This window comes from Dermacentor silvarum, chromosome 7 (assembly GCF_013339745.2).
Source record: "Dermacentor silvarum isolate Dsil-2018 chromosome 7, BIME_Dsil_1.4, whole genome shotgun sequence".
NCBI classification, from domain to species: Eukaryota; Metazoa; Arthropoda; class Arachnida; order Ixodida; family Ixodidae; genus Dermacentor; species Dermacentor silvarum.
In genome coordinates this window covers 35,991,040-35,998,904 of record NC_051160.1, presented here as the reverse complement: position 1 = coordinate 35,998,904, position 7,865 = coordinate 35,991,040, and positions in this window count along the sequence as shown.

The window sequence follows — 7,865 nt, the reverse complement described above, 5'->3', positions numbered from 1 at the left end:
TCCTGTGCATTTTCTATGGAACCCTCTCTATGGGCATTCTCTGTAATATTTTTTTCGTTTAAGTTGTTCCTTATAACTTATAATGTTACCAATCAATTACACTTATGCTATTACAACTATTAATTAAATGTCTGCAAATATGCATTTTTGTACAGATACAAGGCATTACACTTTTCGGTCAAAGCCAACACATACACACCACTGTATCTACAGCACCGTCGCCACACATGCCACTGCCACTTCTCACTTGGCAACACCAGATACTTTCACACCAATATGGCTCCTCACGGCGGCACAGCCTAGGTCAAAGGGTGTCTCCACCCTGAAAGCTGCAGCGCTGGCATGGAGGTACCCTACTCCGCTCGATCGAGCGAAGGATCTAAAACTCTTCCTTTGGTGCGGCTCTCCGCTGCCGTCTCCACTCCCATGCTGAGCCCACTGGCCCATAAACCCACTCAGCCATAACTCTCTAATGACACCGGTCTACATGGAGATTAGCAATTGGTACAATGCTTACGCATTTCCAGGATGACACCACTTTCGTGATATTACTCAAAGCGTGGAACGAAATACCTGAGCTTTCTAGTTGCTTTTGTGCTTGAATGCTTAAAAAAGCATTTTGTTAAAAGAGTAAGTGGAAGAGTGGATTTTTAGGGCAAATTTCATGCCGCATATCTCGAAACTGACGTCATTCTGGAAATTTATTTCGAAGTGGATACGCCCTTGCAACTCACCGCCTACAATTTTCAAACTGCAATGTTTGCCGTAATGTAATTAATTTCAAATATAACTTGTGTATTTTTGTTATTTAGTTGAATATGTGCTTCGATTTCTAGTGCAAGTCCGCCTCTGAATTATCCAGCTCAAGGATTAGAATTATGTTATCAGCAACAAGCAACGTACAAGCTATATTTTAAAAAATTCCTAAAACTTAAAAATGATCACCCTGTACATCATGAGACAGCCACGCTCTGGACCATCATGGGACAGTCTTACGTATATCTCTCTTCTAGCGCAGAAGCTTTGCCGCGTTATTGATTACAATCGACATCAAAAATCGGCTTTTCGAACATATTGTGGCATCTTCGCGTGTGGTTGGCATCGAAGATAATTCACGGTGTTCTGACAGCCCGACGTTTTCGAATATAAACCACCATTGTACGGTTAACAAAAAACGGTCCAGCTACTTCATTGCTCATTCAATATATGGCACCCCCAGTGACGTTAAAAAAATAAAGGTAACCCATGTGCAATCGGTGTTTCGTTTCACTTGATGTGAAGGCGTAATTGCATTTCGTTAAAAAAAGATTATGACATATTAGTTTCGCTAGACTAGAAAGGGACTCTCCATTCGGGGCAGTGGAACGTTGACAGAATATCGTGCTAATTATGATGCCCAAGTTTTGTCTATTACCGTCACTGAATAATTTATCAGAAAGCAGGACTTGTTCCTGGTATCAATTTGAAGCACGTATACTAGAAGTATTTGTTCTTCCCACTTCCTATTTCTATGTATCTTTTACAGAAAGTCGCAGCCAACTTAGCCAAGGAAGATACTCAAGCGTTAGTTGCGTACGAGGACGCGACTGAAGAGACTCTATGAAGCAAATCACCCAATAATAAAGGTTGTGTTCTGTTGCACAATTAGTCTATATTATTTCTGTACCTTCACAAAGCTAGAAGGAAGGGAAACACGGGGAGAGAATGAAACATCCTTAACAATTCCCCGCCTTTGTGTAGGAACACATTGTCGTCCCTTAAAGGGATACTAAAGCAAAACAATAAATCAACTTAGACTGATAAAATATTCTTAGAAGACTCTGCCGTCATTAATTACATTGCAATAGGTCAATTATTGGAAGAGGAAATGGAGCTCAAAGTTAATTGTTTCGAATTTTGCGCACAAACCCCAAAGTCAGCAATTCAGTGTGACGTCATGCCATCTAAAGTAATTTTTCGTATTTGGGCCACTTTAGCTCAGTAACAGTGCGCGAAATTTGCCATATTCAGTCTTGGGCTCCTTTTGACCACAATGTAGTCAATCTTTATCGCGAAAGAATTAACTGAGACCTAGAAGACGCTGTCAAAATCAATGACGTCACGGTGAGCTGGTGTGGGAACTTCAAGGTGGCGTCACTACTCGCCTCTGTTTTTCGTTTCCTTCTGGCTTACCAAGCAGCTTCTCGCGGTAAGAGTGGCGTTTTCGGTATTGTGGAAGGGTAATCTACTGATGCAGAAGAAATCATTTTTCCCCCTTTAGTGTCCCTTTAATAAATACAAACTTTTACAAGTCAAGTTTCCAGCTCATATCCAATGCCGTAACTTTGCTCATCGGCAGCAATCACATTGAACACTTCTTTTTATCGGGACGCTGAAGAACTTTTCGCCGGTCAGTTAAATCCATGTAGCAGTTACTCCTACTAAGAGAAGTTTCCAGTGCTGTTTCTTTTGGCCCACTGTAGTCGTAAACCCACTTGCAAACACGAGTTTGCGTGCGACATTCGTCTGTAAAAAGGGGTTTCTCACCTTTGCGTAGTCGTCTCTGCAAAAACGAAAACCAAGATAAAACAGAAGGTTAGTGGAAACTGCAATTTGATAGAAGCGGTGATTCATAACATGTTTTAAATGCGAAGCATTTCTTGGCGAACATTTGCTACTTTGACAGTATCTGTCTAGCCGCCTTCGACTTTGTGCTCTCATGGTCGTTTCGTTAACTTGTTAGTGTACCAAAATTGGCATAGTGTGACAGGATTGCATGACGAACATAAATGATAGTTCATGACATAAATGTCATGATATGCCTGTCGTGTAGATCCTCTCAATGACCCAACGAAAAAGCTTAACACTCAAAAACCACTGAAATGGGTTCGGACGTGGGTACTAAGAGAAGGAAACACTAAAGGACGCTGGTAGATGTCATAGTCATGAGCATGACTCAACAAAAATGAGAATGACTCAGTGAAAGAGATTAACATTCAAAAACCACTGAAATGGGTTCGGACGTGGGCACTAAGTGAAGGAAACACTCAACGATGCTGGTACAAATCATAGTCATGAGCATGACTCAGCAAAAATGACAATGACTCCGCGAAAAAAACTGGCAGATCCCTCGCCCTGTGGGAATCAATGTTATGTGAAGCAGTGTGTGGGGAGCCTACCAAGTTAATGAAATGACCATGCGAGCACCAAAACGGAAGCGGCTCTTTCATGACCAACATGACGCTCAAATCATGACATTCATGTCATGTGTCCTCAGGAGTCCCTTTAGCTACACCTAAGAGACCTTAAGGCGAAAGCCTTAGTCATGCTCATGACTATGACTACAACCATCAACCTTTAGCCTTTTCCTTCACTTGGTACCACATCCGAATCCATTCCATTTGTTTTTGAGTGTTAATCGCTTTTCGGTGAGTGATCCTCATTTTTGCTGAATCATGGTCATGGCTGACTTCCCCCACAATCGTTTAGTGTTTGCATCACTTAGTGCCCAGGTCCAAACCCATTTCAGTGGTTTTTGAGCAGTAATCTTTTCTACTGAGTCATTCATTTTAGCTAAATCATGCCCATGATTATGACTTTTACCATCATCCTTTAGTATTTCCTTCACTTAGTTCCCACGTACGAACCCATTCCAGTGGTCTTTGTGTTAATCTTTTTTTTGCTTACTCATTGTCATTTTGCTGAGTCATGCTCATGACTATGACTTGCACCACCATGCTTTAGTGTTTCCTTCGCTTAGTACCCACGCCCTAACCTATTTCAGTGTTTTTTGAGTGTTTGTTTTTTCGCTGAGTCATTGTCATTTTTTCTAGTCATGGTCATGACTATGACTTATACCGTCATCCTTTAGTGTTTCCTTCACCTAATTAGTACCCACGTCAGAACCCATTTCAGTGGCTTTGAGTGTTAGTCTTTTTTCGTTGAGTCATTGTCATTTTTGCTGAGTCATGCTCACGACTATTACTTGAACCAACATCCTTTAGTGTTTCCTTCGCTTAGTAGTCACGTCAGAACCCATTTCAGTGGCTTTTGAGTGTTTTTCGCTGAGTCATTGTCATTTATTCGAAGGCTTGCTCATGACTACGACTTCTACCAGCATCCTGTAATGTTTCCATCACTTAGTACCCACGTCCAAACCCATTTCAGTGGTTTTTGAGTGTTAATATTTTCCGATAAGTCATTGTCATGACCTACATGACACGCATCTCATGACAATTATCATAAACTCATCATAAAAGTTCTTCATAAAAGTTCATCATAAACTCATCATAAAAGTTCATCATAAACTCCTGTCATACTACGCCAATTTTGGTACCTACCAAGTTAACGAAACGACCATGAGAGCACCAAGACGTAGGCGGCTGTTTTATGACCTACATGACACGTATTTCATGATATTTATGCTAGCACATGTCATTTATGTTCGTCATAGGCTCTTGTCACTGTATGCCAATTTTGGTACATACCATGTTAACGAAACGACCATGAGAGCACAAAAACGTAGGCGGCTCGATAGATAGATACTGTCAAAGTAGCAAATGTTCGCCAAGGAATGCTTTGTATTTAAAAGATAAACACTCAAAAACCACTGGAATGGGTTCGGACGTGATCACAAAGTGAAGGAAACACTGCAGGATGCTGGTAGAAATCGTAGTCATGAGCATGACTCAGCAAAAATCACAATGACTCAGCAAAAAAAGTTTAACGCTCAAAAGCCACTGGAATGGGTTTTGACGTGAGTACTAAGTGAAGAAAACACTAAAGGATGATGGTAGAGGTCATAGTCATGAGCATGACTCAGCGAAAATGATAATGAATCAACGAAAAAGTATAGCACTCAAAACCACTGAAATGGGTTCTGAAGTCGGTACTAAGTGAAGGAAACACTAAAGGATGATGGTAGACCGTAGAAGTCAAACTCATGAGCATGACTCAGAAAAAGTGTCAATGACGCAGAGAAAAAAAAGGTTAACTCTCAACAGCCACTGAAATGGGTTCTGACATAGGTACTAAGTGAAGGAAACACTAAAGGATGATGGTAGAAGTCATAGTCATTAGCATGACAAATATTTTCGCCTTAAGGTCTCTTAGGTGTAGCTAAAGGGACTCTTGAGGACTCATGACATGAATGTCATAGCATGAATGTCATGACATGCGGGTCATGTAGGTCATAAAAGAGCCGCCTACGTCTTGGTGCCCTTATGGTCGTTTCGTTAACTTGGTAGGCTCCCCGCACACTGCTTCGCATAACATCGATTCCCACAAGGCGTTTGGTCTGCCTTTTTTGTGTGTGTGTGTGTGCCTCAGACTAGAAGACAGCTCAGGGAACACCTTTGCATGATGGTTCTTTTTACCGACTGGTGGCTGACAAACGTAAGCCTCCGCCTCCCTTTTATTAATGCGAAATAATTGTATTGCTCTTGAAACGGCATCCCCGGAGTTGGTACACAAAGTCACGTGGTCACAGCCGATTAACGGGAGGCGCGCGCCGCGGGAGCGCTGGGTTCCTTGAAGCATCACCAGATGACGCCCACCTCCGCGTATCCGCGTAACGGTTCCAGGACTTGCATTTGGAAATTCAGTTGTTTGCTTGTTGTCAGAGGTACAATCGGGACTCGATAGAAACCAAAGGTCAGAGTCCCGATTGTACCTCTGATGGGACGCCTCGCATTTGGTGCTCACGGGAAGACTACAAATGAAGCTGTGCAAGGTGATATGGGCTGGTCAAGTTTTGAGGTGATTGAAGCTGCGAGTAAAATTGATTACGAAGAACGACTGAGAAATATGTAAATCCGCCGCGGTGGCTCAGTTAGCTAAGGCATTGCGCTGCAGAGCACGAGGTCGTGGGATCGAATCCCGGCTGCGGCTGCCGCATTTCAATGGAGGCGAAACGGAAAAACACCCGTGTTCTTGTGTTGTAGTGCACGTTAAAGAACCCCAGGTAGGAAAAATTGGTTGGGCGAGTGTTTAGATATTTGTACAGGGAAAACATCGATTCACAGTGGAGAAAAAGAACTAGGAAGCTTACCAGCAAGTATGCGACCGGTACGGTGAGCAACATGGCAACAAAGAACGTCAAGCGGAAAGTCAGGGAGGCTGAGACAATCTCATGGGTGGCGGCAATGGAAAAGAAACCTACTATGAGTAGTAGCGGGGCTACGACCCAGATACGATAATTTGGACCACCGTATCGACCCCCGACATAAGAAGAAAAAACGAAATCAGGAAAGAAACAATTTAAAAAAACTGAAAGGGAAGCTCTTTACTTTTCGAAGCGAGATCTGGATGCCTCAAAACGCGTAGTTATAAAGCGAAGTACACCAAGAACGAAGGCGCACGTGTTTGCTGCGGTAAAGCTGGAGAAACGATGCAACATGTTTTATTGGAATGTGAAAGATACCTACCCAGCTGCCAATTTCTTTTCTTTCTTTCTTTCTTTCTTTCTTTCTTTATTGATGTATTTAGGACAATACAAGAATTGTCCTAGGGGGCACAGCTAAAGGCAATACATTGCCTGACTGGGCCGTGCCACCCATACAGCAGCAGCAGTATGGCAGTACAGAACATTTTAAAGACGCATGTGAAAATCAATTATACTTATAATAAACAGGTTGATCGCAGAATTCAAAAAAGGAAAAGAAAAAAATGAAAGGCAGTACAACTTTATACATGCATCTTATAAACATTTGAAGCGAAAAATGGAATGAGAAGAATGATACTAAACAGTAAACCAAGATCAAGCAAAAGCTAGGTAGGCAAAACAATATTACGTAATCTGCAAACACTTGTAGCTCAGAACGAAAAAAGAAAAAAAATGGTTTCGAAAGAATATACATAATAGCCTATAAGCTTGGTTTTCTTCTGCAAATAATAATTTTCTTATCACTTTTCTAAAAGTTTGCTTGGAGGTTCCAGAATTTAAACGATCTGTGGCCAGAGGATAGTCGTTTAAGAGACGAGGAATTTGCACGGCGAGTTTTTGTTCACCATATTTGGTTCTACTGCGTGGTGTAACTACCAGACTATTTCGGAAATTATATCCTGTTGTTTTTACGTGGTATTTTTTTGGAAAGAGGATTTGTCTATCTGAAATTGCCAGAAAATTTCGAGGAATAGTTTATATGTGCCAAGTTTTGATGTTGGCAATATTTTGTATTTGCTATAGAATGGTTTGGTGTTTTCCATACGTCCTAAGTTTCCTATTGCACGTAGTGCACGATTTTGCAGTGTTTGAAGTGATGATAAATTATATTTAGTAGTGGTCGACCAAACTAAGAGACAATATGTTAATCGAGAATGTATGAGAGCATTGTAAATGTTGAGTTTCACGCTTGTCGGTAACAGATATCTCAACCTGTTTAGCGCACCTGCAGCATGAGCAATACTATTTCTAAGAGAATCTACATGCGGCGACCACGACATGTCTTCATGGAATATGACCCCCAGGAATTTGGCTGTTTTTGCCTGTTCGATCTTTACTTTTTAGAACTGCAGCTGGAAATAGGAGTGAGTCATCGTTCCTTTTGATTTGAAAAGTAAATACTCAGTTTTACCTGTTTAGCTGGAGCTTATTTGCATTGAGCCACATATCCAATTGCTGTAACCAGATGTTAGCCTGTTCAAAAAGGTTTTGTATAGCCATTCCTGAGAAAAAGACGTTAGTGTCATCGGCATATAGCATAATATTAGAATAGCCTTGAACATTTGCAATGTCATTAATATACAATAAAAATAAGACGGGTCCTAAGACGGAACCTTGCGGCACGCCGTATTTAATGGTGAGAACTTCCGAGCTAACGCCATTTATTGTTGCGTATTGCGTTCTTCTGGTTAAATAGCTTTTTATTAAGGATAGTGCAGCACCA